Raw genomic sequence first — 27177 nt, forward strand, 5'->3', positions numbered from 1 at the left:
ATTGATTGATTGATTGATTGATTGATTGATTGATTGATTGATTGATGCAGCACAACAGTCAAATAGTGGAGTGGAGTAGGGGAACAGCAAACAGCCAATAAAGCAGCCCGCCCGCTCGCCTGCCCGCCACAATGGACCTACCTGTGTACACTAGATGGATGTGATGGAATGTACTGTCGTCCCTACATTTCAAGAAGAAGTAAGAATTGCAGTTGCAACAAAGCCTTGCTTGCCTACAAAGAGAGCAGCAATTTGGATTTGTTACTATGTTACCTAGAAGAATAACAAACTGTGCAAGGATGGAGGTTGTAGGAGCAAGGAGAAGTTGTCTGTAAAGTTGGTGGATGCCTATTTTCCATTTTGCAGTCCCTTGTCTCCCTCTTGTGGCCTCCTGGAGGCAACTAGCTGTGCAAAAAAAAGACAGCCTGGCGGCCGGCTGTTGCAGTGTTGCCCTCTCAGGCAACACTGAGTGACTGACTGAGCCTCACCGTCTTATATAAAGTTCAGACGGAACTTTGCACGTGTCATAGTGGAGCCCTCAGGATTCCAGAGCCAGCTTTCTGACATCATAATGGGGCCTCAGAGATAAAAGCCTGGGCCCAGGCAGTGTTGGTCAGTGCTGCTCAGCAGGCAGCACTGGACTGGACTGGATTACAGCTGATACAAGGTGTGAAGGAACAAGGGGTGGCTGTGGGCATGCACTTGCTGCCGCTGCCAGTGTTTATCTGCATGGCAGCAGGGCATTTGGGCGTTGCCAGGAAGGCGTTTTTATGTAGATTCCTCCTCTTTCAGCACTGCATTGTGGTGCAAGCAAAAGAAGCAAATCCTGTCTGGCTTCCTCTCCGGCCTTTATTCACCTCCCGTGTAGCTGTGAGTGTGTGAGCCTGCAGGGCCCCATGGAATTGCCTAGAAGTAGGCTGAATCGCTGCAAGGGCTGAACAGCAGTATCGGGCAGGCTCGGGCAACGCGCGGCCCGTTCGGGTTATCGCTTCTCGGCCTTTTGGCTAAGATCAAGTGTAGTATCTGTTCTTATCAGTTTAATATCTGATACGTCCCCTATCTGGGGACCATATATTAAATGGATTTTTAGAACAGGGAGATGGAAATAGAGCTTGCTCTGTCCACTCCACGCATTGACCTGGTATTGCAGTATTTCCAGGACCGGTGCACCCTTTCCTTATGTGTTGACTAAAAGCAGATTCCAAAAGTGTTTTTTGTCTTTGCTATTGTTTCTGTCTTTCTGAAGGGATCTCCCCTTTTAATCCCATTATTTCAACACCTGTTGGACAATGCATGAGTGATAATGAGCTCATTGATTAAATGCAATTAATGAATAGATTGCCACCTCTTGTTGTGTGTCGTCTGTGTTTCTGTGTTTCCGGCATTTCACATTGGAACACCTCATTCACCTTCCTTGTCTTCTCTCCGCCCTCCCTTTTAGGTAAGTTAAAGAGCTGCACCTGAGCCAGCCACTGATTGATTGATTGATTGATTTATTGATTGATTGATTGATTGATGCAGCACAACAGTCAAATAGTGGAGTGGAGTAGGGGAACAGCAAACAGCCAATAAAGCAGCCCGCCCGCTCGCCTGCCCGCCACAATGGACCTACCTGTGTACACTAGATGGATGTGATGGAATGTACTGTCGTCCCTACATTTCAAGAAGAAGTAAGAATTGCAGTTGCAACAAAGCCTTGCTTGCCTACAAAGAGAGCAGCAATTTGGATTTGTTACTATGTTACCTAGAAGAATAACAAACTGTGCAAGGATGGAGGTTGTAGGAGCAAGGAGAAGTTGTCTGTAAAGTTGGTGGATGCCTATTTTCCATTTTGCAGTCCCTTGTCTCCCTCTTGTGGCCTCCTGGAGGCAACTAGCTGTGCAAAAAAAAGACAGCCTGGCGGCCGGCTGTTGCAGTGTTGCCCTCTCAGGCAACACTGAGTGACTGACTGAGCCTCACCGTCTTATATAAAGTTCAGACGGAACTTTGCACGTGTCATAGTGGAGCCCTCAGGATTCCAGAGCCAGCTTTCTGACATCATAATGGGGCCTCAGAGATAAAAGCCTGGGCCCAGGCAGTGTTGGTCAGTGCTGCTCAGCAGGCAGCACTGGACTGGACTGGATTACAGCTGATACAAGGTGTGAAGGAACAAGGGGTGGCTGTGGGCATGCACTTGCTGCCGCTGCCAGTGTTTATCTGCATGGCAGCAGGGCATTTGGGCGTTGCCAGGAAGGCGTTTTTATGTAGATTCCTCCTCTTTCAGCACTGCATTGTGGTGCAAGCAAAAGAAGCAAATCCTGTCTGGCTTCCTCTCCGGCCTTTATTCACCTCCCGTGTAGCTGTGAGTGTGTGAGCCTGCAGGGCCCCATGGAATTGCCTAGAAGTAGGCTGAATCGCTGCAAGGGCTGAACAGCAGTATCGGGCAGGGCATTTGGGCGTTGCCAGGAAGGCGTTTTTATGTAGATTCCTCCTCTTTCAGCACTGCATTGTGGTGCAAGCAAAAGAAGCAAATCCTGTCTGGCTTCCTCTCCGGCCTTTATTCACCTCCCGTGTAGCTGTGAGTGTGTGAGCCTGCAGGGCCCCATGGAATTGCCTAGAAGTAGGCTGAATCGCTGCAAGGGCTGAACAGCAGTATCGGGCAGGCTCGGGCAACGCGCGGCCCGTTCGGGTTATCGCTTCTCGGCCTTTTGGCTAAGATCAAGTGTAGTATCTGTTCTTATCAGTTTAATATCTGATACGTCCCCTATCTGGGGACCATATATTAAATGGATTTTTAGAACAGGGAGATGGAAATAGAGCTTGCTCTGTCCACTCCACGCATTGACCTGGTATTGCAGTATTTCCAGGACCGGTGCACCCTTTCCTTATGTGTTGACTAAAAGCAGATTCCAAAAGTGTTTTTTGTCTTTGCTATTGTTTCTGTCTTTCTGAAGGGATCTCCCCTTTTAATCCCATTATTTCAACACCTGTTGGACAATGCATGAGTGATAATGAGCTCATTGATTAAATGCAATTAATGAATAGATTGCCACCTCTTGTTGTGTGTCGTCTGTGTTTCTGTGTTTCCGGCATTTCACATTGGAACACCTCATTCACCTTCCTTGTCTTCTCTCCGCCCTCCCTTTTAGGTAAGTTAAAGAGCTGCACCTGAGCCAGCCACTGATTGATTGATTGATTGATTGATTGATTGATTAATTGATTGATTGATTGATTGATGCAGCACAACAGTCAAATAGTGGAGTGGAGTAGGGGAACAGCAAACAGCCAATAAAGCAGCCCGCCCGCTCGCCTGCCCGCCACAATGGACCTACCTGTGTACACTAGATGGATGTGATGGAATGTACTGTCGTCCCTACATTTCAAGAAGAAGTAAGAATTGCAGTTGCAACAAAGCCTTGCTTGCCTACAAAGAGAGCAGCAATTTGGATTTGTTACTATGTTACCTAGAAGAATAACAAACTGTGCAAGGATGGAGGTTGTAGGAGCAAGGAGAAGTTGTCTGTAAAGTTGGTGGATGCCTATTTTCCATTTTGCAGTCCCTTGTCTCCCTCTTGTGGCCTCCTGGAGGCAACTAGCTGTGCAAAAAAAAGACAGCCTGGCGGCCGGCTGTTGCAGTGTTGCCCTCTCAGGCAACACTGAGTGACTGACTGAGCCTCACCGTCTTATATAAAGTTCAGACGGAACTTTGCACGTGTCATAGTGGAGCCCTCAGGATTCCAGAGCCAGCTTTCTGACATCATAATGGGGCCTCAGAGATAAAAGCCTGGGCCCAGGCAGTGTTGGTCAGTGCTGCTCAGCAGGCAGCACTGGACTGGACTGGATTACAGCTGATACAAGGTGTGAAGGAACAAGGGGTGGCTGTGGGCATGCACTTGCTGCCGCTGCCAGTGTTTATCTGCATGGCAGCAGGGCATTTGGGCGTTGCCAGGAAGGCGTTTTTATGTAGATTCCTCCTCTTTCAGCACTGCATTGTGGTGCAAGCAAAAGAAGCAAATCCTGTCTGGCTTCCTCTCCGGCCTTTATTCACCTCCCGTGTAGCTGTGAGTGTGTGAGCCTGCAGGGCCCCATGGAATTGCCTAGAAGTAGGCTGAATCGCTGCAAGGGCTGAACAGCAGTATCGGGCAGGCTCGGGCAACGCGCGGCCCGTTCGGGTTATCGCTTCTCGGCCTTTTGGCTAAGATCAAGTGTAGTATCTGTTCTTATCAGTTTAATATCTGATACGTCCCCTATCTGGGGACCATATATTAAATGGATTTTTAGAACAGGGAGATGGAAATAGAGCTTGCTCTGTCCACTCCACGCATTGACCTGGTATTGCAGTATTTCCAGGACCGGTGCACCCTTTCCTTATGTGTTGACTAAAAGCAGATTCCAAAAGTGTTTTTTGTCTTTGCTATTGTTTCTGTCTTTCTGAAGGGATCTCCCCTTTTAATCCCATTATTTCAACACCTGTTGGACAATGCATGAGTGATAATGAGCTCATTGATTAAATGCAATTAATGAATAGATTGCCACCTCTTGTTGTGTGTCGTCTGTGTTTCTGTGTTTCCGGCATTTCACATTGGAACACCTCATTCACCTTCCTTGTCTTCTCTCCGCCCTCCCTTTTAGGTAAGTTAAAGAGCTGCACCTGAGCCAGCCACTGATTGATTGATTGATTGATTGATTGATTGATTGATTGATTGATTGATTGATTGATGCAGCACAACAGTCAAATAGTGGAGTGGAGTAGGGGAACAGCAAACAGCCAATAAAGCAGCCCGCCCGCTCGCCTGCCCGCCACAATGGACCTACCTGTGTACACTAGATGGATGTGATGGAATGTACTGTCGTCCCTACATTTCAAGAAGAAGTAAGAATTGCAGTTGCAACAAAGCCTTGCTTGCCTACAAAGAGAGCAGCAATTTGGATTTGTTACTATGTTACCTAGAAGAATAACAAACTGTGCAAGGATGGAGGTTGTAGGAGCAAGGAGAAGTTGTCTGTAAAGTTGGTGGATGCCTATTTTCCATTTTGCAGTCCCTTGTCTCCCTCTTGTGGCCTCCTGGAGGCAACTAGCTGTGCAAAAAAAAGACAGCCTGGCGGCCGGCTGTTGCAGTGTTGCCCTCTCAGGCAACACTGAGTGACGGACTGAGCCTCACCGTCTTATATAAAGTTCAGACGGAACTTTGCACGTGTCATAGTGGAGCCCTCAGGATTCCAGAGCCAGCTTTCTGACATCATAATGGGGCCTCAGAGATAAAAGCCTGGGCCCAGGCAGTGTTGGTCAGTGCTGCTCAGCAGGCAGCACTGGACTGGACTGGATTACAGCTGATACAAGGTGTGAAGGAACAAGGGGTGGCTGTGGGCATGCACTTGCTGCCGCTGCCAGTGTTTATCTGCATGGCAGCAGGGCATTTGGGCGTTGCCAGGAAGGCGTTTTTATGTAGATTCCTCCTCTTTCAGCACTGCATTGTGGTGCAAGCAAAAGAAGCAAATCCTGTCTGGCTTCCTCTCCGGCCTTTATTCACCTCCCGTGTAGCTGTGAGTGTGTGAGCCTGCAGGGCCCCATGGAATTGCCTAGAAGTAGGCTGAATCGCTGCAAGGGCTGAACAGCAGTATCGGGCAGGCTCGGGCAACGCGCGGCCCGTTCGGGTTATCGCTTCTCGGCCTTTTGGCTAAGATCAAGTGTAGTATCTGTTCTTATCAGTTTAATATCTGATACGTCCCCTATCTGGGGACCATATATTAAATGGATTTTTAGAACAGGGAGATGGAAATAGAGCTTGCTCTGTCCACTCCACGCATTGACCTGGTATTGCAGTATTTCCAGGACCGGTGCACCCTTTCCTTATGTGTTGACTAAAAGCAGATTCCAAAAGTGTTTTTTGTCTTTGCTATTGTTTCTGTCTTTCTGAAGGGATCTCCCCTTTTAATCCCATTATTTCAACACCTGTTGGACAATGCATGAGTGATAATGAGCTCATTGATTAAATGCAATTAATGAATAGATTGCCACCTCTTGTTGTGTGTCGTCTGTGTTTCTGTGTTTCCGGCATTTCACATTGGAACACCTCATTCACCTTCCTTGTCTTCTCTCCGCCCTCCCTTTTAGGTAAGTTAAAGAGCTGCACCTGAGCCAGCCACTGATTGATTGATTGATTGATTGATTGATTGATTGATTGATGCAGCACAACAGTCAAATAGTGGAGTGGAGTAGGGGAACAGCAAACAGCCAATAAAGCAGCCCGCCCGCTCGCCTGCCCGCCACAATGGACCTACCTGTGTACACTAGATGGATGTGATGGAATGTACTGTCGTCCCTACATTTCAAGAAGAAGTAAGAATTGCAGTTGCAACAAAGCCTTGCTTGCCTACAAAGAGAGCAGCAATTTGGATTTGTTACTATGTTACCTAGAAGAATAACAAACTGTGCAAGGATGGAGGTTGTAGGAGCAAGGAGAAGTTGTCTGTAAAGTTGGTGGATGCCTATTTTCCATTTTGCAGTCCCTTGTCTCCCTCTTGTGGCCTCCTGGAGGCAACTAGCTGTGCAAAAAAAAGACAGCCTGGCGGCCGGCTGTTGCAGTGTTGCCCTCTCAGGCAACACTGAGTGACTGACTGAGCCTCACCGTCTTATATAAAGTTCAGACGGAACTTTGCACGTGTCATAGTGGAGCCCTCAGGATTCCAGAGCCAGCTTTCTGACATCATAATGGGGCCTCAGAGATAAAAGCCTGGGCCCAGGCAGTGTTGGTCAGTGCTGCTCAGCAGGCAGCACTGGACTGGACTGGATTACAGCTGATACAAGGTGTGAAGGAACAAGGGGTGGCTGTGGGCATGCACTTGCTGCCGCTGCCAGTGTTTATCTGCATGGCAGCAGGGCATTTGGGCGTTGCCAGGAAGGCGTTTTTATGTAGATTCCTCCTCTTTCAGCACTGCATTGTGGTGCAAGCAAAAGAAGCAAATCCTGTCTGGCTTCCTCTCCGGCCTTTATTCACCTCCCGTGTAGCTGTGAGTGTGTGAGCCTGCAGGGCCCCATGGAATTGCCTAGAAGTAGGCTGAATCGCTGCAAGGGCTGAACAGCAGTATCGGGCAGGCTCGGGCAACGCGCGGCCCGTTCGGGTTATCGCTTCTCGGCCTTTTGGCTAAGATCAAGTGTAGTATCTGTTCTTATCAGTTTAATATCTGATACGTCCCCTATCTGGGGACCATATATTAAATGGATTTTTAGAACAGGGAGATGGAAATAGAGCTTGCTCTGTCCACTCCACGCATTGACCTGGTATTGCAGTATTTCCAGGACCGGTGCACCCTTTCCTTATGTGTTGACTAAAAGCAGATTCCAAAAGTGTTTTTTGTCTTTGCTATTGTTTCTGTCTTTCTGAAGGGATCTCCCCTTTTAATCCCATTATTTCAACACCTGTTGGACAATGCATGAGTGATAATGAGCTCATTGATTAAATGCAATTAATGAATAGATTGCCACCTCTTGTTGTGTGTCGTCTGTGTTTCTGTGTTTCCGGCATTTCACATTGGAACACCTCATTCACCTTACTTGTCTTCTCTCCGCCCTCCCTTTTAGGTAAGTTAAAGAGCTGCACCTGAGCCAGCCACTGATTGATTGATTGATTGATTGATTGATTGATTGATTGATTGATTGATTGATTGATTGATGCAGCACAACAGTCAAATAGTGGAGTGGAGTAGGGGAACAGCAAACAGCCAATAAAGCAGCCCGCCCGCTCGCCTGCCCGCCACAATGGACCTACCTGTGTACACTAGATGGATGTGATGGAATGTACTGTCGTCCCTACATTTCAAGAAGAAGTAAGAATTGCAGTTGCAACAAAGCCTTGCTTGCCTACAAAGAGAGCAGCAATTTGGATTTGTTACTATGTTACCTAGAAGAATAACAAACTGTGCAAGGATGGAGGTTGTAGGAGCAAGGAGAAGTTGTCTGTAAAGTTGGTGGATGCCTATTTTCCATTTTGCAGTCCCTTGTCTCCCTCTTGTGGCCTCCTGGAGGCAACTAGCTGTGCAAAAAAAAGACAGCCTGGCGGCCGGCTGTTGCAGTGTTGCCCTCTCAGGCAACACTGAGTGACTGACTGAGCCTCACCGTCTTATATAAAGTTCAGACGGAACTTTGCACGTGTCATAGTGGAGCCCTCAGGATTCCAGAGCCAGCTTTCTGACATCATAATGGGGCCTCAGAGATAAAAGCCTGGGCCCAGGCAGTGTTGGTCAGTGCTGCTCAGCAGGCAGCACTGGACTGGACTGGATTACAGCTGATACAAGGTGTGAAGGAACAAGGGGTGGCTGTGGGCATGCACTTGCTGCCGCTGCCAGTGTTTATCTGCATGGCAGCAGGGCATTTGGGCGTTGCCAGGAAGGCGTTTTTATGTAGATTCCTCCTCTTTCAGCACTGCATTGTGGTGCAAGCAAAAGAAGCAAATCCTGTCTGGCTTCCTCTCCGGCCTTTATTCACCTCCCGTGTAGCTGTGAGTGTGTGAGCCTGCAGGGCCCCATGGAATTGCCTTGAAGTAGGCTGAATCGCTGCAAGGGCTGAACAGCAGTATCGGGCAGGCTCGGGCAACGCGCGGCCCGTTCGGGTTATCGCTTCTCGGCCTTTTGGCTAAGATCAAGTGTAGTATCTGTTCTTATCAGTTTAATATCTGATACGTCCCCTATCTGGGGACCATATATTAAATGGATTTTTAGAACAGGGAGATGGAAATAGAGCTTGCTCTGTCCACTCCACGCATTGACCTGGTATTGCAGTATTTCCAGGACCGGTGCACCCTTTCCTTATGTGTTGACTAAAAGCAGATTCCAAAAGTGTTTTTTGTCTTTGCTATTGTTTCTGTCTTTCTGAAGGGATCTCCCCTTTTAATCCCATTATTTCAACACCTGTTGGACAATGCATGAGTGATAATGAGCTCATTGATTAAATGCAATTAATGAATAGATTGCCACCTCTTGTTGTGTGTCGTCTGTGTTTCTGTGTTTCCGGCATTTCACATTGGAACACCTCATTCACCTTCCTTGTCTTCTCTCCGCCCTCCCTTTTAGGTAAGTTAAAGAGCTGCACCTGAGCCAGCCACTGATTGATTGATTGATTGATTGATTGATTGATTGATTGATTGATTGATGCAGCACAACAGTCAAATAGTGGAGTGGAGTAGGGGAACAGCAAACAGCCAATAAAGCAGCCCGCCCGCTCGCCTGCCCGCCACAATGGACCTACCTGTGTACACTAGATGGATGTGATGGAATGTACTGTCGTCCCTACATTTCAAGAAGAAGTAAGAATTGCAGTTGCAACAAAGCCTTGCTTGCCTACAAAGAGAGCAGCAATTTGGATTTGTTACTATGTTACCTAGAAGAATAACAAACTGTGCAAGGATGGAGGTTGTAGGAGCAAGGAGAAGTTGTCTGTAAAGTTGGTGGATGCCTATTTTCCATTTTGCAGTCCCTTGTCTCCCTCTTGTGGCCTCCTGGAGGCAACTAGCTGTGCAAAAAAAAGACAGCCTGGCGGCCGGCTGTTGCAGTGTTGCCCTCTCAGGCAACACTGAGTGACTGACTGAGCCTCACCGTCTTATATAAAGTTCAGACGGAACTTTGCACGTGTCATAGTGGAGCCCTCAGGATTCCAGAGCCAGCTTTCTGACATCATAATGGGGCCTCAGAGATAAAAGCCTGGGCCCAGGCAGTGTTGGTCAGTGCTGCTCAGCAGGCAGCACTGGACTGGACTGGATTACAGCTGATACAAGGTGTGAAGGAACAAGGGGTGGCTGTGGGCATGCACTTGCTGCCGCTGCCAGTGTTTATCTGCATGGCAGCAGGGCATTTGGGCGTTGCCAGGAAGGCGTTTTTATGTAGATTCCTCCTCTTTCAGCACTGCATTGTGGTGCAAGCAAAAGAAGCAAATCCTGTCTGGCTTCCTCTCCGGCCTTTATTCACCTCCCGTGTAGCTGTGAGTGTGTGAGCCTGCAGGGCCCCATGGAATTGCCTAGAAGTAGGCTGAATCGCTGCAAGGGCTGAACAGCAGTATCGGGCAGGCTCGGGCAACGCGCGGCCCGTTCGGGTTATCGCTTCTCGGCCTTTTGGCTAAGATCAAGTGTAGTATCTGTTCTTATCAGTTTAATATCTGATACGTCCCCTATCTGGAGACCATATATTAAATGGATTTTTAGAACAGGGAGATGGAAATAGAGCTTGCTCTGTCCACTCCACGCATTGACCTGGTATTGCAGTATTTCCAGGACCGGTGCACCCTTTCCTTATGTGTTGACTAAAAGCAGATTCCAAAAGTGTTTTTTGTCTTTGCTATTGTTTCTGTCTTTCTGAAGGGATCTCCCCTTTTAATCCCATTATTTCAACACCTGTTGGACAATGCATGAGTGATAATGAGCTCATTGATTAAATGCAATTAATGAATAGATTGCCACCTCTTGTTGTGTGTCGTCTGTGTTTCTGTGTTTCCGGCATTTCACATTGGAACACCTCATTCACCTTCCTTGTCTTCTCTCCGCCCTCCCTTTTAGGTAAGTTAAAGAGCTGCACCTGAGCCAGCCACTGATTGATTGATTGATTGATTGATTGATTGATTGATTGATTGATGCAGCACAACAGTCAAATAGTGGAGTGGAGTAGGGGAACAGCAAACAGCCAATAAAGCAGCCCGCCCGCTCGCCTGCCCGCCACAATGGACCTACCTGTGTACACTAGATGGATGTGATGGAATGTACTGTCGTCCCTACATTTCAAGAAGAAGTAAGAATTGCAGTTGCAACAAAGCCTTGCTTGCCTACAAAGAGAGCAGCAATTTGGATTTGTTACTATGTTACCTAGAAGAATAACAAACTGTGCAAGGATGGAGGTTGTAGGAGCAAGGAGAAGTTGTCTGTAAAGTTGGTGGATGCCTATTTTCCATTTTGCAGTCCCTTGTCTCCCTCTTGTGGCCTCCTGGAGGCAACTAGCTGTGCAAAAAAAAAGACAGCCTGGCGGCCGGCTGTTGCAGTGTTGCCCTCTCAGGCAACACTGAGTGACTGACTGAGCCTCACCGTCTTATATAAAGTTCAGACGGAACTTTGCACGTGTCATAGTGGAGCCCTCAGGATTCCAGAGCCAGCTTTCTGACATCATAATGGGGCCTCAGAGATAAAAGCCTGGGCCCAGGCAGTGTTGGTCAGTGCTGCTCAGCAGGCAGCACTGGACTGGACTGGATTACAGCTGATACAAGGTGTGAAGGAACAAGGGGTGGCTGTGGGCATGCACTTGCTGCCGCTGCCAGTGTTTATCTGCATGGCAGCAGGGCATTTGGGCGTTGCCAGGAAGGCATTTTTATGTAGATTCCTCCTCTTTCAGCACTGCATTGTGGTGCAAGCAAAAGAAGCAAATCCTGTCTGGCTTCCTCTCCGGCCTTTATTCACCTCCCGTGTAGCTGTGAGTGTGTGAGCCTGCAGGGCCCCATGGAATTGCCTAGAAGTAGGCTGAATCGCTGCAAGGGCTGAACAGCAGTATCGGGCAGGCTCGGGCAACGCGCGGCCCGTTCGGGTTATCGCTTCTCGGCCTTTTGGCTAAGATCAAGTGTAGTATCTGTTCTTATCAGTTTAATATCTGATACGTCCCCTATCTGGGGACCATATATTAAATGGATTTTTAGAACAGGGAGATGGAAATAGAGCTTGCTCTGTCCACTCCACGCATTGACCTGGTATTGCAGTATTTCCAGGACCGGTGCACCCTTTCCTTATGTGTTGACTAAAAGCAGATTCCAAAAGTGTTTTTTGTCTTTGCTATTGTTTCTGTCTTTCTGAAGGGATCTCCCCTTTTAATCCCATTATTTCAACACCTGTTGGACAATGCATGAGTGATAATGAGCTCATTGATTAAATGCAATTAATGAATAGATTGCCACCTCTTGTTGTGTGTCGTCTGTGTTTCTGTGTTTCCGGCATTTCACATTGGAACACCTCATTCACCTTCCTTGTCTTCTCTCCGCCCTCCCTTTTAGGTAAGTTAAAGAGCTGCACCTGAGCCAGCCACTGATTGATTGATTGATTGATTGATTGATTGATTGATTGATTGATTGATTGATTGATGCAGCACAACAGTCAAATAGTGGAGTGGAGTAGGGGAACAGCAAACAGCCAATAAAGCAGCCCGCCCGCTCGCCTGCCCGCCACAATGGACCTACCTGTGTACACTAGATGGATGTGATGGAATGTACTGTCGTCCCTACATTTCAAGAAGAAGTAAGAATTGCAGTTGCAACAAAGCCTTGCTTGCCTACAAAGAGAGCAGCAATTTGGATTTGTTACTATGTTACCTAGAAGAATAACAAACTGTGCAAGGATGGAGGTTGTAGGAGCAAGGAGAAGTTGTCTGTAAAGTTGGTGGATGCCTATTTTCCATTTTGCAGTCCCTTGTCTCCCTCTTGTGGCCTCCTGGAGGCAACTAGCTGTGCAAAAAAAAAGACAGCCTGGCGGCCGGCTGTTGCAGTGTTGCCCTCTCAGGCAACACTGAGTGACTGACTGAGCCTCACCGTCTTATATAAAGTTCAGACGGAACTTTGCACGTGTCATAGTGGAGCCCTCAGGATTCCAGAGCCAGCTTTCTGACATCATAATGGGGCCTCAGAGATAAAAGCCTGGGCCCAGGCAGTGTTGGTCAGTGCTGCTCAGCAGGCAGCACTGGACTGGACTGGATTACAGCTGATACAAGGTGTGAAGGAACAAGGGGTGGCTGTGGGCATGCACTTGCTGCCGCTGCCAGTGTTTATCTGCATGGCAGCAGGGCATTTGGGCGTTGCCAGGAAGGCATTTTTATGTAGATTCCTCCTCTTTCAGCACTGCATTGTGGTGCAAGCAAAAGAAGCAAATCCTGTCTGGCTTCCTCTCCGGCCTTTATTCACCTCCCGTGTAGCTGTGAGTGTGTGAGCCTGCAGGGCCCCATGGAATTGCCTAGAAGTAGGCTGAATCGCTGCAAGGGCTGAACAGCAGTATCGGGCAGGCTCGGGCAACGCGCGGCCCGTTCGGGTTATCGCTTCTCGGCCTTTTGGCTAAGATCAAGTGTAGTATCTGTTCTTATCAGTTTAATATCTGATACGTCCCCTATCTGGGGACCATATATTAAATGGATTTTTAGAACAGGGAGATGGAAATAGAGCTTGCTCTGTCCACTCCACGCATTGACCTGGTATTGCAGTATTTCCAGGACCGGTGCACCCTTTCCTTATGTGTTGACTAAAAGCAGATTCCAAAAGTGTTTTTTGTCTTTGCTATTGTTTCTGTCTTTCTGAAGGGATCTCCCCTTTTAATCCCATTATTTCAACACCTGTTGGACAATGCATGAGTGATAATGAGCTCATTGATTAAATGCAATTAATGAATAGATTGCCACCTCTTGTTGTGTGTCGTCTGTGTTTCTGTGTTTCCGGCATTTCACATTGGAACACCTCATTCACCTTCCTTGTCTTCTCTCCGCCCTCCCTTTTAGGTAAGTTAAAGAGCTGCACCTGAGCCAGCCACTGATTGATTGATTGATTGATTGATTGATTGATTGATTGATTGATTGATTGATGCAGCACAACAGTCAAATAGTGGAGTGGAGTAGGGGAACAGCAAACAGCCAATAAAGCAGCCCGCCCGCTCGCCTGCCCGCCACAATGGACCTACCTGTGTACACTAGATGGATGTGATGGAATGTACTGTCGTCCCTACATTTCAAGAAGAAGTAAGAATTGCAGTTGCAACAAAGCCTTGCTTGCCTACAAAGAGAGCAGCAATTTGGATTTGTTACTATGTTACCTAGAAGAATAACAAACTGTGCAAGGATGGAGGTTGTAGGAGCAAGGAGAAGTTGTCTGTAAAGTTGGTGGATGCCTATTTTCCATTTTGCAGTCCCTTGTCTCCCTCTTGTGGCCTCCTGGAGGCAACTAGCTGTGCAAAAAAAAGACAGCCTGGCGGCCGGCTGTTGCAGTGTTGCCCTCTCAGGCAACACTGAGTGACTGACTGAGCCTCACCGTCTTATATAAAGTTCAGACGGAACTTTGCACGTGTCATAGTGGAGCCCTCAGGATTCCAGAGCCAGCTTTCTGACATCATAATGGGGCCTCAGAGATAAAAGCCTGGGCCCAGGCAGTGTTGGTCAGTGCTGCTCAGCAGGCAGCACTGGACTGGACTGGATTACAGCTGATACAAGGTGTGAAGGAACAAGGGGTGGCTGTGGGCATGCACTTGCTGCCGCTGCCAGTGTTTATCTGCATGGCAGCAGGGCATTTGGGCGTTGCCAGGAAGGCGTTTTTATGTAGATTCCTCCTCTTTCAGCACTGCATTGTGGTGCAAGCAAAAGAAGCAAATCCTGTCTGGCTTCCTCTCCGGCCTTTATTCACCTCCCGTGTAGCTGTGAGTGTGTGAGCCTGCAGGGCCCCATGGAATTGCCTAGAAGTAGGCTGAATCGCTGCAAGGGCTGAACAGCAGTATCGGGCAGGCTCGGGCAACGCGCGGCCCGTTCGGGTTATCGCTTCTCGGCCTTTTGGCTAAGATCAAGTGTAGTATCTGTTCTTATCAGTTTAATATCTGATACGTCCCCTATCTGGGGACCATATATTAAATGGATTTTTAGAACAGGGAGATGGAAATAGAGCTTGCTCTGTCCACTCCACGCATTGACCTGGTATTGCAGTATTTCCAGGACCGGTGCACCCTTTCCTTATGTGTTGACTAAAAGCAGATTCCAAAAGTGTTTTTTGTCTTTGCTATTGTTTCTGTCTTTCTGAAGGGATCTCCCCTTTTAATCCCATTATTTCAACACCTGTTGGACAATGCATGAGTGATAATGAGCTCATTGATTAAATGCAATTAATGAATAGATTGCCACCTCTTGTTGTGTGTCGTCTGTGTTTCTGTGTTTCCGGCATTTCACATTGGAACACCTCATTCACCTTCCTTGTCTTCTCTCCGCCCTCCCTTTTAGGTAAGTTAAAGAGCTGCACCTGAGCCAGCCACTGATTGATTGATTGATTGATTGATTGATTGATTGATGCAGCACAACAGTCAAATAGTGGAGTGGAGTAGGGGAACAGCAAACAGCCAATAAAGCAGCCCGCCCGCTCGCCTGCCCGCCACAATGGACCTACCTGTGTACACTAGATGGATGTGATGGAATGTACTGTCGTCCCTACATTTCAAGAAGAAGTAAGAATTGCAGTTGCAACAAAGCCTTGCTTGCCTACAAAGAGAGCAGCAATTTGGATTTGTTACTATGTTACCTAGAAGAATAACAAACTGTGCAAGGATGGAGGTTGTAGGAGCAAGGAGAAGTTGTCTGTAAAGTTGGTGGATGCCTATTTTCCATTTTGCAGTCCCTTGTCTCCCTCTTGTGGCCTCCTGGAGGCAACTAGCTGTGCAAAAAAAAGACAGCCTGGCGGCCGGCTGTTGCAGTGTTGCCCTCTCAGGCAACACTGAGTGACTGACTGAGCCTCACCGTCTTATATAAAGTTCAGACGGAACTTTGCACGTGTCATAGTGGAGCCCTCAGGATTCCAGAGCCAGCTTTCTGACATCATAATGGGGCCTCAGAGATAAAAGCCTGGGCCCAGGCAGTGTTGGTCAGTGCTGCTCAGCAGGCAGCACTGGACTGGACTGGATTACAGCTGATACAAGGTGTGAAGGAACAAGGGGTGGCTGTGGGCATGCACTTGCTGCCGCTGCCAGTGTTTATCTGCATGGCAGCAGGGCATTTGGGCGTTGCCAGGAAGGCGTTTTTATGTAGATTCCTCCTCTTTCAGCACTGCATTGTGGTGCAAGCAAAAGAAGCAAATCCTGTCTGGCTTCCTCTCCGGCCTTTATTCACCTCCCGTGTAGCTGTGAGTGTGTGAGCCTGCAGGGCCCCATGGAATTGCCTAGAAGTAGGCTGAATCGCTGCAAGGGCTGAACAGCAGTATCGGGCAGGCTCGGGCAACGCGCGGCCCGTTCGGGTTATCGCTTCTCGGCCTTTTGGCTAAGATCAAGTGTAGTATCTGTTCTTATCAGTTTAATATCTGATACGTCCCCTATCTGGGGACCATATATTAAATGGATTTTTAGAACAGGGAGATGGAAATAGAGCTTGCTCTGTCCACTCCACGCATTGACCTGGTATTGCAGTATTTCCAGGACCGGTGCACCCTTTCCTTATGTGTTGACTAAAAGCAGATTCCAAAAGTGTTTTTTGTCTTTGCTATTGTTTCTGTCTTTCTGAAGGGATCTCCCCTTTTAATCCCATTATTTCAACACCTGTTGGACAATGCATGAGTGATAATGAGCTCATTGATTAAATGCAATTAATGAATAGATTGCCACCTCTTGTTGTGTGTCGTCTGTGTTTCTGTGTTTCCGGCATTTCACATTGGAACACCTCATTCACCTTCCTTGTCTTCTCTCCGCCCTCCCTTTTAGGTAAGTTAAAGAGCTGCACCTGAGCCAGCCACTGATTGATTGATTGATTGATTGATTGATTGATTGATTGATTAATTGATTGATTGATTGATTGATTGATGCAGCACAACAGTCAAATAGTGGAGTGGAGTAGGGGAACAGCAAACAGCCAATAAAGCAGCCCGCCCGCTCGCCTGCCCGCCACAATGGACCTACCTGTGTACACTAGATGGATGTGATGGAATGTACTGTCGTCCCTACATTTCAAGAAGAAGTAAGAATTGCAGTTGCAACAAAGCCTTGCTTGCCTACAAAGAGAGCAGCAATTTGGATTTGTTACTATGTTACCTAGAAGAATAACAAACTGTGCAAGGATGGAGGTTGTAGGAGCAAGGAGAAGTTGTCTGTAAAGTTGGTGGATGCCTATTTTCCATTTTGCAGTCCCTTGTCTCCCTCTTGTGGCCTCCTGGAGGCAACTAGCTGTGCAAAAAAAAGACAGCCTGGCAGCCGGCTGTTGCAGTGTTGCCCTCTCAGGCAACACTGAGTGACTGACTGAGCCTCACCGTCTTATATAAAGTTCAGACGGAACTTTGCACGTGTCATAGTGGAGCCCTCAGGATTCCAGAGCCAGCTTTCTGACATCATAATGGGGCCTCAGAGATAAAAGCCTGGGCCCAGGCAGTGTTGGTCAGTGCTGCTCAGCAGGCAGCACTGGACTGGACTGGATTACAGCTGATACAAGGTGTGAAGGAACAAGGGGTGGCTGTGGGCATGCACTTGCTGCCGCTGCCAGTGTTTATCTGCATGGCAGCAGGGCATTTGGGCGTTGCCAGGAAGGCGTTTTTATGTAGATTCCTCCTCTTTCAGCACTGCATTGTGGTGCAAGCAAAAGAAGCAAATCCTGTCTGGCTTCCTCTCCGGCCTTTATTCACCTCCCGTGTAGCTGTGAGTGTGTGAGCCTGCAGGGCCCCATGGAATTGCCTAGAAGTAGGCTGAATCGCTGCAAGGGCTGAACAGCAGTATCGGGCAGGCTCGGGCAACGCGCGGCCCGTTCGGGTTATCGCTTCTCTGCCTTTTGGCTAAGATCAAGTGTAGTATCTGTTCTTATCAGTTTAATATCTGATACGTCCCCTATCTGGGGACCATATATTAAATGGATTTTTAGAACAGGGAGATGGAAATAGAGCTTGCTCTGTCCACTCCACGCATTGACCTGGTATTGCAGTATTTCCAGGACCGGTGCACCCTTTCCTTATGTGTTGACTAAAAGCAGATTCCAAAAGTGTTTTTTGTCTTTGCTATTGTTTCTGTCTTTCTGAAGGGATCTCCCCTTTTAATCCCATTATTTCAACACCTGTTGGACAATGCATGAGTGATAATGAGCTCATTGATTAAATGCAATTAATGAATAGATTGCCACCTCTTGTTGTGTGTCGTCTGTGTTTCTGTGTTTCCGGCATTTCACATTGGAACACCTCATTCACCTTCCTTGTCTTCTCTCCGCCCTCCCTTTTAGGTAAGTTAAAGAGCTGCACCTGAGCCAGCCACTGATTGATTGATTGATTGATTGATTGATTGATTGATTGATTGATGCAGCACAACAGTCAAATAGTGGAGTGGAGTAGGGGAACAGCAAACAGCCAATAAAGCAGCCCGCCCGCTCGCCTGCCCGCCACAATGGACCTACCTGTGTACACTAGATGGATGTGATGGAATGTACTGTCGTCCCTACATTTCAAGAAGAAGTAAGAATTGCAGTTGCAACAAAGCCTTGCTTGCCTACAAAGAGAGCAGCAATTTGGATTTGTTACTATGTTACCTAGAAGAATAACAAACTGTGCAAGGATGGAGGTTGTAGGAGCAAGGAGAAGTTGTCTGTAAAGTTGGTGGATGCCTATTTTCCATTTTGCAGTCCCTTGTCTCCCTCTTGTGGCCTCCTGGAGGCAACTAGCTGTGCAAAAAAAAGACAGCCTGGCGGCCGGCTGTTGCAGTGTTGCCCTCTCAGGCAACACTGAGTGACTGACTGAGCCTCACCGTCTTATATAAAGTTCAGACGGAACTTTGCACGTGTCATAGTGGAGCCCTCAGGATTCCAGAGCCAGCTTTCTGACATCATAATGGGGCCTCAGAGATAAAAGCCTGGGCCCAGGCAGTGTTGGTCAGTGCTGCTCAGCAGGCAGCACTGGACTGGACTGGATTACAGCTGATACAAGGTGTGAAGGAACAAGGGGTGGCTGTGGGCATGCACTTGCTGCCGCTGCCAGTGTTTATCTGCATGGCAGCAGGGCATTTGGGCGTTGCCAGGAAGGCGTTTTTATGTAGATTCCTCCTCTTTCAGCACTGCATTGTGGTGCAAGCAAAAGAAGCAAATCCTGTCTGGCTTCCTCTCCGGCCTTTATTCACCTCCCGTGTAGCTGTGAGTGTGTGAGCCTGCAGGGCCCCATGGAATTGCCTAGAAGTAGGCTGAATCGCTGCAAGGGCTGAACAGCAGTATCGGGCAGGCTCGGGCAACGCGCGGCCCGTTCGGGTTATCGCTTCTCGGCCTTTTGGCTAAGATCAAGTGTAGTATCTGTTCTTATCAGTTTAATATCTGATACGTCCCCTATCTGGGGACCATATATTAAATGGATTTTTAGAACAGGGAGATGGAAATAGAGCTTGCTCTGTCCACTCCACGCATTGACCTGGTATTGCAGTATTTCCAGGACCGGTGCACCCTTTCCTTATGTGTTGACTAAAAGCAGATTCCAAAAGTGTTTTTTGTCTTTGCTATTGTTTCTGTCTTTCTGAAGGGATCTCCCCTTTTAATCCCATTATTTCAACACCTGTTGGACAATGCATGAGTGATAATGAGCTCATTGATTAAATGCAATTAATGAATAGATTGCCACCTCTTGTTGTGTGTCGTCTGTGTTTCTGTGTTTCCGGCATTTCACATTGGAACACCTCATTCACCTTACTTGTCTTCTCTCCGCCCTCCCTTTTAGGTAAGTTAAAGAGCTGCACCTGAGCCAGCCACTGATTGATTGATTGATTGATTGATTGATTGATTGATTGATTGATGCAGCACAACAGTCAAATAGTGGAGTGGAGTAGGGGAACAGCAAACAGCCAATAAAGCAGCCCGCCCGCTCGCCTGCCCGCCACAATGGACCTACCTGTGTACACTAGATGGATGTGATGGAATGTACTGTCGTCCCTACATTTCAAGAAGAAGTAAGAATTGCAGTTGCAACAAAGCCTTGCTTGCCTACAAAGAGAGCAGCAATTTGGATTTGTTACTATGTTACCTAGAAGAATAACAAACTGTGCAAGGATGGAGGTTGTAGGAGCAAGGAGAAGTTGTCTGTAAAGTTGGTGGATGCCTATTTTCCATTTTGCAGTCCCTTGTCTCCCTCTTGTGGCCTCCTGGAGGCAACTAGCTGTGCAAAAAAAAGACAGCCTGGCGGCCGGCTGTTGCAGTGTTGCCCTCTCAGGCAACACTGAGTGACTGACTGAGCCTCACCGTCTTATATAAAGTTCAGACGGAACTTTGCACGTGTCATAGTGGAGCCCTCAGGATTCCAGAGCCAGCTTTCTGACATCATAATGGGGCCTCAGAGATAAAAGCCTGGGCCCAGGCAGTGTTGGTCAGTGCTGCTCAGCAGGCAGCACTGGACTGGACTGGATTACAGCTGATACAAGGTGTGAAGGAACAAGGGGTGGCTGTGGGCATGCACTTGCTGCCGCTGCCAGTGTTTATCTGCATGGCAGCAGGGCATTTGGGCGTTGCCAGGAAGGCATTTTTATGTAGATTCCTCCTCTTTCAGCACTGCATTGTGGTGCAAGCAAAAGAAGCAAATCCTGTCTGGCTTCCTCTCCGGCCTTTATTCACCTCCCGTGTAGCTGTGAGTGTGTGAGCCTGCAGGGCCCCATGGAATTGCCTAGAAGTAGGCTGAATCGCTGCAAGGGCTGAACAGCAGTATCGGGCAGGCTCGGGCAACGCGCGGCCCGTTCGGGTTATCGCTTCTCGGCCTTTTGGCTAAGATCAAGTGTAGTATCTGTTCTTATCAGTTTAATATCTGATACGTCCCCTATCTGGGGACCATATATTAAATGGATTTTTAGAACAGGGAGATGGAAATAGAGCTTGCTCTGTCCACTCCACGCATTGACCTGGTATTGCAGTATTTCCAGGACCGGTGCACCCTTTCCTTATGTGTTGACTAAAAGCAGATTCCAAAAGTGTTTTTTGTCTTTGCTATTGTTTCTGTCTTTCTGAAGGGATCTCCCCTTTTAATCCCATTATTTCAACACCTGTTGGACAATGCATGAGTGATAATGAGCTCATTGATTAAATGCAATTAATGAATAGATTGCCACCTCTTGTTGTGTGTCGTCTGTGTTTCTGTGTTTCCGGCATTTCACATTGGAACACCTCATTCACCTTCCTTGTCTTCTCTCCGCCCTCCCTTTTAGGTAAGTTAAAGAGCTGCACCTGAGCCAGCCAGCCACTGATTGATTGATTGATTGATTGATTGATTGATTGATTGATTGATGCAGCACAACAGTCAAATAGTGGAGTGGAGTAGGGGAACAGCAAACAGCCAATAAAGCAGCCCGCCCGCTCGCCTGACCGCCACAATGGACCTACCTGTGTACACTAGATGGATGTGATGGAATGTACTGTCGTCCCTACATTTCAAGAAGAAGTAAGAATTGCAGTTGCAACAAAGCCTTGCTTGCCTACAAAGAGAGCAGCAATTTGGATTTGTTACTATGTTACCTAGAAGAATAACAAACTGTGCAAGGATGGAGGTTGTAGGAGCAAGGAGAAGTTGTCTGTAAAGTTGGTGGATGCCTATTTTCCATTTTGCAGTCCCTTGTCTCCCTCTTGTGGCCTTCTGGAGGCAACTAGCTGTGCAAAAAAAAGACAGCCTGGCGGCCGGCTGTTGCAGTGTTGCCCTCTCAGGCAACACTGAGTGACTGACTGAGCCTCACCGTCTTATATAAAGTTCAGACGGAACTTTGCACGTGTCATAGTGGAGCCCTCAGGATTCCAGAGCCAGCTTTCTGACATCATAATGGGGCCTCAGAGATAAAAGCCTGGGCCCAGGCAGTGTTGGTCAGTGCTGCTCAGCAGGCAGCACTGGACTGGACTGGATTACAGCTGATACAAGGTGTGAAGGAACAAGGGGTGGCTGTGGGCATGCACTTGCTGCCGCTGCCAGTGTTTATCTGCATGGCAGCAGGGCATTTGGGCGTTGCCAGGAAGGCGTTTTTATGTAGATTCCTCCTCTTTCAGCACTGCATTGTGGTGCAAGCAAAAGAAGCAAATCCTGTCTGGCTTCCTCTCCGGCCTTTATTCACCTCCCGTGTAGCTGTGAGTGTGTGAGCCTGCAGGGCCCCATGGAATTGCCTAGAAGTAGGCTGAATCGCTGCAAGGGCTGAACAGCAGTATCGGGCAGGCTCGGGCAACGCGCGGCCCGTTCGGGTTATCGCTTCTCGGCCTTTTGGCTAAGATCAAGTGTAGTATCTGTTCTTATCAGTTTAATATCTGATACGTCCCCTATCTGGGGACCATATATTAAATGGATTTTTAGAACAGGGAGATGGAAATAGAGCTTGCTCTGTCCACTCCACGCATTGACCTGGTATTGCAGTATTTCCAGGACCGGTGCACCCTTTCCTTATGTGTTGACTAAAAGCAGATTCCAAAAGTGTTTTTTGTCTTTGCTATTGTTTCTGTCTTTCTGAAGGGATCTCCCCTTTTAATCCCATTATTTCAACACCTGTTGGACAATGCATGAGTGATAATGAGCTCATTGATTAAATGCAATTAATGAATAGATTGCCACCTCTTGTTGTGTGTCGTCTGTGTTTCTGTGTTTCCGGCATTTCACATTGGAACACCTCATTCACCTTACTTGTCTTCTCTCCGCCCTCCCTTTTAGGTAAGTTAAAGAGCTGCACCTGAGCCAGCCACTGATTGATTGATTGATTGATTGATTGATTGATTGATTGATTGATTGATTGATGCAGCACAACAGTCAAATAGTGGAGTGGAGTAGGGGAACAGCAAACAGCCAATAAAGCAGCCCGCCCGCTCGCCTGCCCGCCACAATGGACCTACCTGTGTACACTAGATGGATGTGATGGAATGTACTGTCGTCCCTACATTTCAAGAAGAAGTAAGAATTGCAGTTGCAACAAAGCCTTGCTTGCCTACAAAGAGAGCAGCAATTTGGATTTGTTACTATGTTACCTAGAAGAATAACAAACTGTGCAAGGATGGAGGTTGTAGGAGCAAGGAGAAGTTGTCTGTAAAGTTGGTGGATGCCTATTTTCCATTTTGCAGTCCCTTGTCTCCCTCTTGTGGCCTCCTGGAGGCAACTAGCTGTGCAAAAAAAAGACAGCCTGGCGGCCGGCTGTTGCAGTGTTGCCCTCTCAGGCAACACTGAGTGACTGACTGAGCCTCACCGTCTTATATAAAGTTCAGACGGAACTTTGCACGTGTCATAGTGGAGCCCTCAGGATTCCAGAGCCAGCTTTCTGACATCATAATGGGGCCTCAGAGATAAAAGCCTGGGCCCAGGCAGTGTTGGTCAGTGCTGCTCAGCAGGCAGCACTGGACTGGACTGGATTACAGCTGATACAAGGTGTGAAGGAACAAGGGGTGGCTGTGGGCATGCACTTGCTGCCGCTGCCAGTGTTTATCTGCATGGCAGCAGGGCATTTGGGCGTTGCCAGGAAGGCGTTTTTATGTAGATTCCTCCTCTTTCAGCACTGCATTGTGGTGCAAGCAAAAGAAGCAAATCCTGTCTGGCTTCCTCTCCGGCCTTTATTCACCTCCCGTGTAGCTGTGAGTGTGTGAGCCTGCAGGGCCCCATGGAATTGCCTAGAAGTAGGCTGAATCGCTGCAAGGGCTGAACAGCAGTATCGGGCAGGCTCGGGCAACGCGCGGCCCGTTCGGGTTATCGCTTCTCGGCCTTTTGGCTAAGATCAAGTGTAGTATCTGTTCTTATCAGTTTAATATCTGATACGTCCCCTATCTGGGGACCATATATTAAATGGATTTTTAGAACAGGGAGATGGAAATAGAGCTTGCTCTGTCCACTCCACGCATTGACCTGGTATTGCAGTATTTCCAGGACCGGTGCACCCTTTCCTTATGTGTTGACTAAAAGCAGATTCCAAAAGTGTTTTTTGTCTTTGCTATTGTTTCTGTCTTTCTGAAGGGATCTCCCCTTTTAATCCCATTATTTCAACACCTGTTGGACAATGCATGAGTGATAATGAGCTCATTGATTAAATGCAATTAATGAATAGATTGCCACCTCTTGTTGTGTGTCGTCTGTGTTTCTGTGTTTCCGGCATTTCACATTGGAACACCTCATTCACCTTCCTTGTCTTCTCTCCGCCCTCCCTTTTAGGTAAGTTAAAGAGCTGCACCTGAGCCAGCCAGCCACTGATTGATTGATTGATTGATTGATTGATTGATTGATTGATTGATGCAGCACAACAGTCAAATAGTGGAGTGGAGTAGGGGAACAGCAAACAGCCAATAAAGCAGCCCGCCCGCTCGCCTGACCGCCACAATGGACCTACCTGTGTACACTAGATGGATGTGATGGAATGTACTGTCGTCCCTACATTTCAAGAAGAAGTAAGAATTGCAGTTGCAACAAAGCCTTGCTTGCCTACAAAGAGAGCAGCAATTTGGATTTGTTACTATGTTACCTAGAAGAATAACAAACTGTGCAAGGATGGAGGTTGTAGGAGCAAGGAGAAGTTGTCTGTAAAGTTGGTGGATGCCTATTTTCCATTTTGCAGTCCCTTGTCTCCCTCTTGTGGCCTTCTGGAGGCAACTAGCTGTGCAAAAAAAAGACAGCCTGGCGGCCGGCTGTTGCAGTGTTGCCCTCTCAGGCAACACTGAGTGACTGACTGAGCCTCACCGTCTTATATAAAGTTCAGACGGAACTTTGCACGTGTCATAGTGGAGCCCTCAGGATTCCAGAGCCAGCTTTCTGACATCATAATGGGGCCTCAGAGATAAAAGCCTGGGCCCAGGCAGTGTTGGTCAGTGCTGCTCAGCAGGCAGCACTGGACTGGACTGGATTACAGCTGATACAAGGTGTGAAGGAACAAGGGGTGGCTGTGGGCATGCACTTGCTGCCGCTGCCAGTGTTTATCTGCATGGCAGCAGGGCATTTGGGCGTTGCCAGGAAGGCGTTTTTATGTAGATTCCTCCTCTTTCAGCACTGCATTGTGGTGCAAGCAAAAGAAGCAAATCCTGTCTGGCTTCCTCTCCGGCCTTTATTCACCTCCCGTGTAGCTGTGAGTGTGTGAGCCTGCAGGGCCCCATGGAATTGCCTAGAAGTAGGCTGAATCGCTGCAAGGGCTGAACAGCAGTATCGGGCAGGCTCGGGCAACGCGCGGCCCGTTCGGGTTATCGCTTCTCGGCCTTTTGGCTAAGATCAAGTGTAGTATCTGTTCTTATCAGTTTAATATCTGATACGTCCCCTATCTGGGGACCATATATTAAATGGATTTTTAGAACAGGGAGATGGAAATAGAGCTTGCTCTGTCCACTCCACGCATTGACCTGGTATTGCAGTATTTCCAGGACCGGTGCACCCTTTCCTTATGTGTTGACTAAAAGCAGATTCCAAAAGTGTTTTTTGTCTTTGCTATTGTTTCTGTCTTTCTGAAGGGATCTCCCCTTTTAATCCCATTATTTCAACACCTGTTGGACAATGCATGAGTGATAATGAGCTCATTGATTAAATGCAATTAATGAATAGATTGCCACCTCTTGTTGTGTGTCGTCTGTGTTTCTGTGTTTCCGGCATTTCACATTGGAACACCTCATTCACCTTCCTTGTCTTCTCTCCGCCCTCCCTTTTAGGTAAGTTAAAGAGCTGCACCTGAGCCAGCCACTGATTGATTGATTGATTGATTGATTGATTGATTGATTGATTGATTGATTGATGCAGCACAACAGTCAAATAGTGGAGTGGAGTAGGGGAACAGCAAACAGCCAATAAAGCAGCCCGCCCGCTCGCCTGCCCGCCACAATGGACCTACCTGTGTACACTAGATGGATGTGATGGAATGTACTGTCGTCCCTACATTTCAAGAAGAAGTAAGAATTGCAGTTGCAACAAAGCCTTGCTTGCCTACAAAGAGAGCAGCAATTTGGATTTGTTACTATGTTACCTAGAAGAATAACAAACTGTGCAAGGATGGAGGTTGTAGGAGCAAGGAGAAGTTGTCTGTAAAGTTGGTGGATGCCTATTTTCCATTTTGCAGTCCCTTGTCTCCCTCTTGTGGCCTCCTGGAGGCAACTAGCTGTGCAAAAAAAAGACAGCCTGGCGGCCGGCTGTTGCAGTGTTGCCCTCTCAGGCAACACTGAGTGACTGACTGAGCCTCACCGTCTTATATAAAGTTCAGACGGAACTTTGCACGTGTCATAGTGGAGCCCTCAGGATTCCAGAGCCAGCTTTCTGACATCATAATGGGGCCTCAGAGATAAAAGCCTGGGCCCAGGCAGTGTTGGTCAGTGCTGCTCAGCAGGCAGCACTGGACTGGACTGGATTACAGCTGATACAAGGTGTGAAGGAACAAGGGGTGGCTGTGGGCATGCACTTGCTGCCGCTGCCAGTGTTTATCTGCATGGCAGCAGGGCATTTGGGCGTTGCCAGGAAGGCGTTTTTATGTAGATTCCTCCTCTTTCAGCACTGCATTGTGGTGCAAGCAAAAGAAGCAAATCCTGTCTGGCTTCCTCTCCGGCCTTTATTCACCTCCCGTGTAGCTGTGAGTGTGTGAGCCTGCAGGGCCCCATGGAATTGCCTAGAAGTAGGCTGAATCGCTGCAAGGGCTGAACAGCAGTATCGGGCAGGCTCGGGCAACGCGCGGCCCGTTCGGGTTATCGCTTCTCGGCCTTTTGGCTAAGATCAAGTGTAGTATCTGTTCTTATCAGTTTAATATCTGATACGTCCCCTATCTGGGGACCATATATTAAATGGATTTTTAGAACAGGGAGATGGAAATAGAGCTTGCTCTGTCCACTCCACGCATTGACCTGGTATTGCAGTATTTCCAGGACCGGTGCACCCTTTCCTTATGTGTTGACTAAAAGCAGATTCCAAAAGTGTTTTTTGTCTTTGCTATTGTTTCTGTCTTTCTGAAGGGATCTCCCCTTTTAATCCCATTATTTCAACACCTGTTGGACAATGCATGAGTGATAATGAGCTCATTGATTAAATGCAATTAATGAATAGATTGCCACCTCTTGTTGTGTGTCGTCTGTGTTTCTGTGTTTCCGGCATTTCACATTGGAACACCTCATTCACCTTCCTTGTCTTCTCTCCGCCCTCCCTTTTAGGTAAGTTAAAGAGCTGCACCTGAGCCAGCCACTGATTGATTGATTGATTGATTGATTGATTGATTGATTGATTGATTGATGCAGCACAACAGTCAAATAGTGGAGTGGAGTAGGGGAACAGCAAACAGCCAATAAAGCAGCCCGCCCGCTCGCCTGCCCGCCACAATGGACCTACCTGTGTACACTAGATGGATGTGATGGAATGTACTGTCGTCCCTACATTTCAAGAAGAAGTAAGAATTGCAGTTGCAACAAAGCCTTGCTTGCCTACAAAGAGAGCAGCAATTTGGATTTGTTACTATGTTACCTAGAAGAATAACAAACTGTGCAAGGATGGAGGTTGTAGGAGCAAGGAGAAGTTGTCTGTAAAGTTGGTGGATGCCTATTTTCCATTTTGCAGTCCCTTGTCTC

The 27177-nt window shown here is 47.8% G+C and overlaps 18 non-coding genes across 18 annotated transcripts; all 18 read left to right on the plus strand.

Annotated features, from left to right (window-relative positions):
• Positions 1-984: 984 nt before the first annotated feature.
• Positions 985-1175, plus strand: LOC142685805 (U2 spliceosomal RNA). Its single transcript, XR_012855249.1, has one exon. It is a non-coding gene; the product is annotated as a U2 spliceosomal RNA (small nuclear RNA).
• Positions 1176-2671: 1496 nt separating this feature from the next.
• Positions 2672-2862, plus strand: LOC142685806 (U2 spliceosomal RNA). Its single transcript, XR_012855250.1, has one exon. It is a non-coding gene; the product is annotated as a U2 spliceosomal RNA (small nuclear RNA).
• Positions 2863-4154: 1292 nt separating this feature from the next.
• On the plus strand, positions 4155-4345 carry LOC142685808 (U2 spliceosomal RNA). Its single transcript, XR_012855252.1, has one exon. It is a non-coding gene; the product is annotated as a U2 spliceosomal RNA (small nuclear RNA).
• Positions 4346-5637: 1292 nt separating this feature from the next.
• LOC142685809 (U2 spliceosomal RNA) lies at positions 5638-5828 on the plus strand. Its single transcript, XR_012855253.1, has one exon. It is a non-coding gene; the product is annotated as a U2 spliceosomal RNA (small nuclear RNA).
• A 1276-nt stretch (positions 5829-7104) lies between these two features.
• LOC142685810 (U2 spliceosomal RNA) lies at positions 7105-7295 on the plus strand. Its single transcript, XR_012855254.1, has one exon. It is a non-coding gene; the product is annotated as a U2 spliceosomal RNA (small nuclear RNA).
• A 1296-nt stretch (positions 7296-8591) lies between these two features.
• LOC142685811 (U2 spliceosomal RNA) lies at positions 8592-8782 on the plus strand. Its single transcript, XR_012855255.1, has one exon. It is a non-coding gene; the product is annotated as a U2 spliceosomal RNA (small nuclear RNA).
• A 1284-nt stretch (positions 8783-10066) lies between these two features.
• On the plus strand, positions 10067-10257 carry LOC142685866 (U2 spliceosomal RNA). The gene has a single exon (XR_012855304.1). It is a non-coding gene; the product is annotated as a U2 spliceosomal RNA (small nuclear RNA).
• A 1281-nt stretch (positions 10258-11538) lies between these two features.
• LOC142685812 (U2 spliceosomal RNA) lies at positions 11539-11729 on the plus strand. The gene has a single exon (XR_012855256.1). It is a non-coding gene; the product is annotated as a U2 spliceosomal RNA (small nuclear RNA).
• Positions 11730-13022: 1293 nt separating this feature from the next.
• Positions 13023-13213, plus strand: LOC142685813 (U2 spliceosomal RNA). Its single transcript, XR_012855257.1, has one exon. It is a non-coding gene; the product is annotated as a U2 spliceosomal RNA (small nuclear RNA).
• A 1288-nt stretch (positions 13214-14501) lies between these two features.
• On the plus strand, positions 14502-14692 carry LOC142685814 (U2 spliceosomal RNA). The gene has a single exon (XR_012855258.1). It is a non-coding gene; the product is annotated as a U2 spliceosomal RNA (small nuclear RNA).
• A 1272-nt stretch (positions 14693-15964) lies between these two features.
• Positions 15965-16155, plus strand: LOC142685816 (U2 spliceosomal RNA). The gene has a single exon (XR_012855259.1). It is a non-coding gene; the product is annotated as a U2 spliceosomal RNA (small nuclear RNA).
• Positions 16156-17459: 1304 nt separating this feature from the next.
• On the plus strand, positions 17460-17650 carry LOC142685846 (U2 spliceosomal RNA). The gene has a single exon (XR_012855286.1). It is a non-coding gene; the product is annotated as a U2 spliceosomal RNA (small nuclear RNA).
• A 1280-nt stretch (positions 17651-18930) lies between these two features.
• LOC142685817 (U2 spliceosomal RNA) lies at positions 18931-19121 on the plus strand. Its single transcript, XR_012855260.1, has one exon. It is a non-coding gene; the product is annotated as a U2 spliceosomal RNA (small nuclear RNA).
• Positions 19122-20401: 1280 nt separating this feature from the next.
• On the plus strand, positions 20402-20592 carry LOC142685818 (U2 spliceosomal RNA). Its single transcript, XR_012855261.1, has one exon. It is a non-coding gene; the product is annotated as a U2 spliceosomal RNA (small nuclear RNA).
• A 1284-nt stretch (positions 20593-21876) lies between these two features.
• Positions 21877-22067, plus strand: LOC142685820 (U2 spliceosomal RNA). The gene has a single exon (XR_012855263.1). It is a non-coding gene; the product is annotated as a U2 spliceosomal RNA (small nuclear RNA).
• A 1288-nt stretch (positions 22068-23355) lies between these two features.
• Positions 23356-23546, plus strand: LOC142685821 (U2 spliceosomal RNA). Its single transcript, XR_012855264.1, has one exon. It is a non-coding gene; the product is annotated as a U2 spliceosomal RNA (small nuclear RNA).
• A 1284-nt stretch (positions 23547-24830) lies between these two features.
• LOC142685822 (U2 spliceosomal RNA) lies at positions 24831-25021 on the plus strand. The gene has a single exon (XR_012855265.1). It is a non-coding gene; the product is annotated as a U2 spliceosomal RNA (small nuclear RNA).
• A 1288-nt stretch (positions 25022-26309) lies between these two features.
• On the plus strand, positions 26310-26500 carry LOC142685823 (U2 spliceosomal RNA). Its single transcript, XR_012855266.1, has one exon. It is a non-coding gene; the product is annotated as a U2 spliceosomal RNA (small nuclear RNA).
• The last annotated feature ends 677 nt before the right edge of the window (positions 26501-27177 follow it).

The sequence above is a fragment of the Rhinoderma darwinii genome, assembly GCF_050947455.1.
Source record: "Rhinoderma darwinii isolate aRhiDar2 chromosome 5 unlocalized genomic scaffold, aRhiDar2.hap1 SUPER_5_unloc_15, whole genome shotgun sequence".
In the NCBI taxonomy this organism is placed as follows: domain Eukaryota; kingdom Metazoa; phylum Chordata; class Amphibia; order Anura; family Rhinodermatidae; genus Rhinoderma; species Rhinoderma darwinii.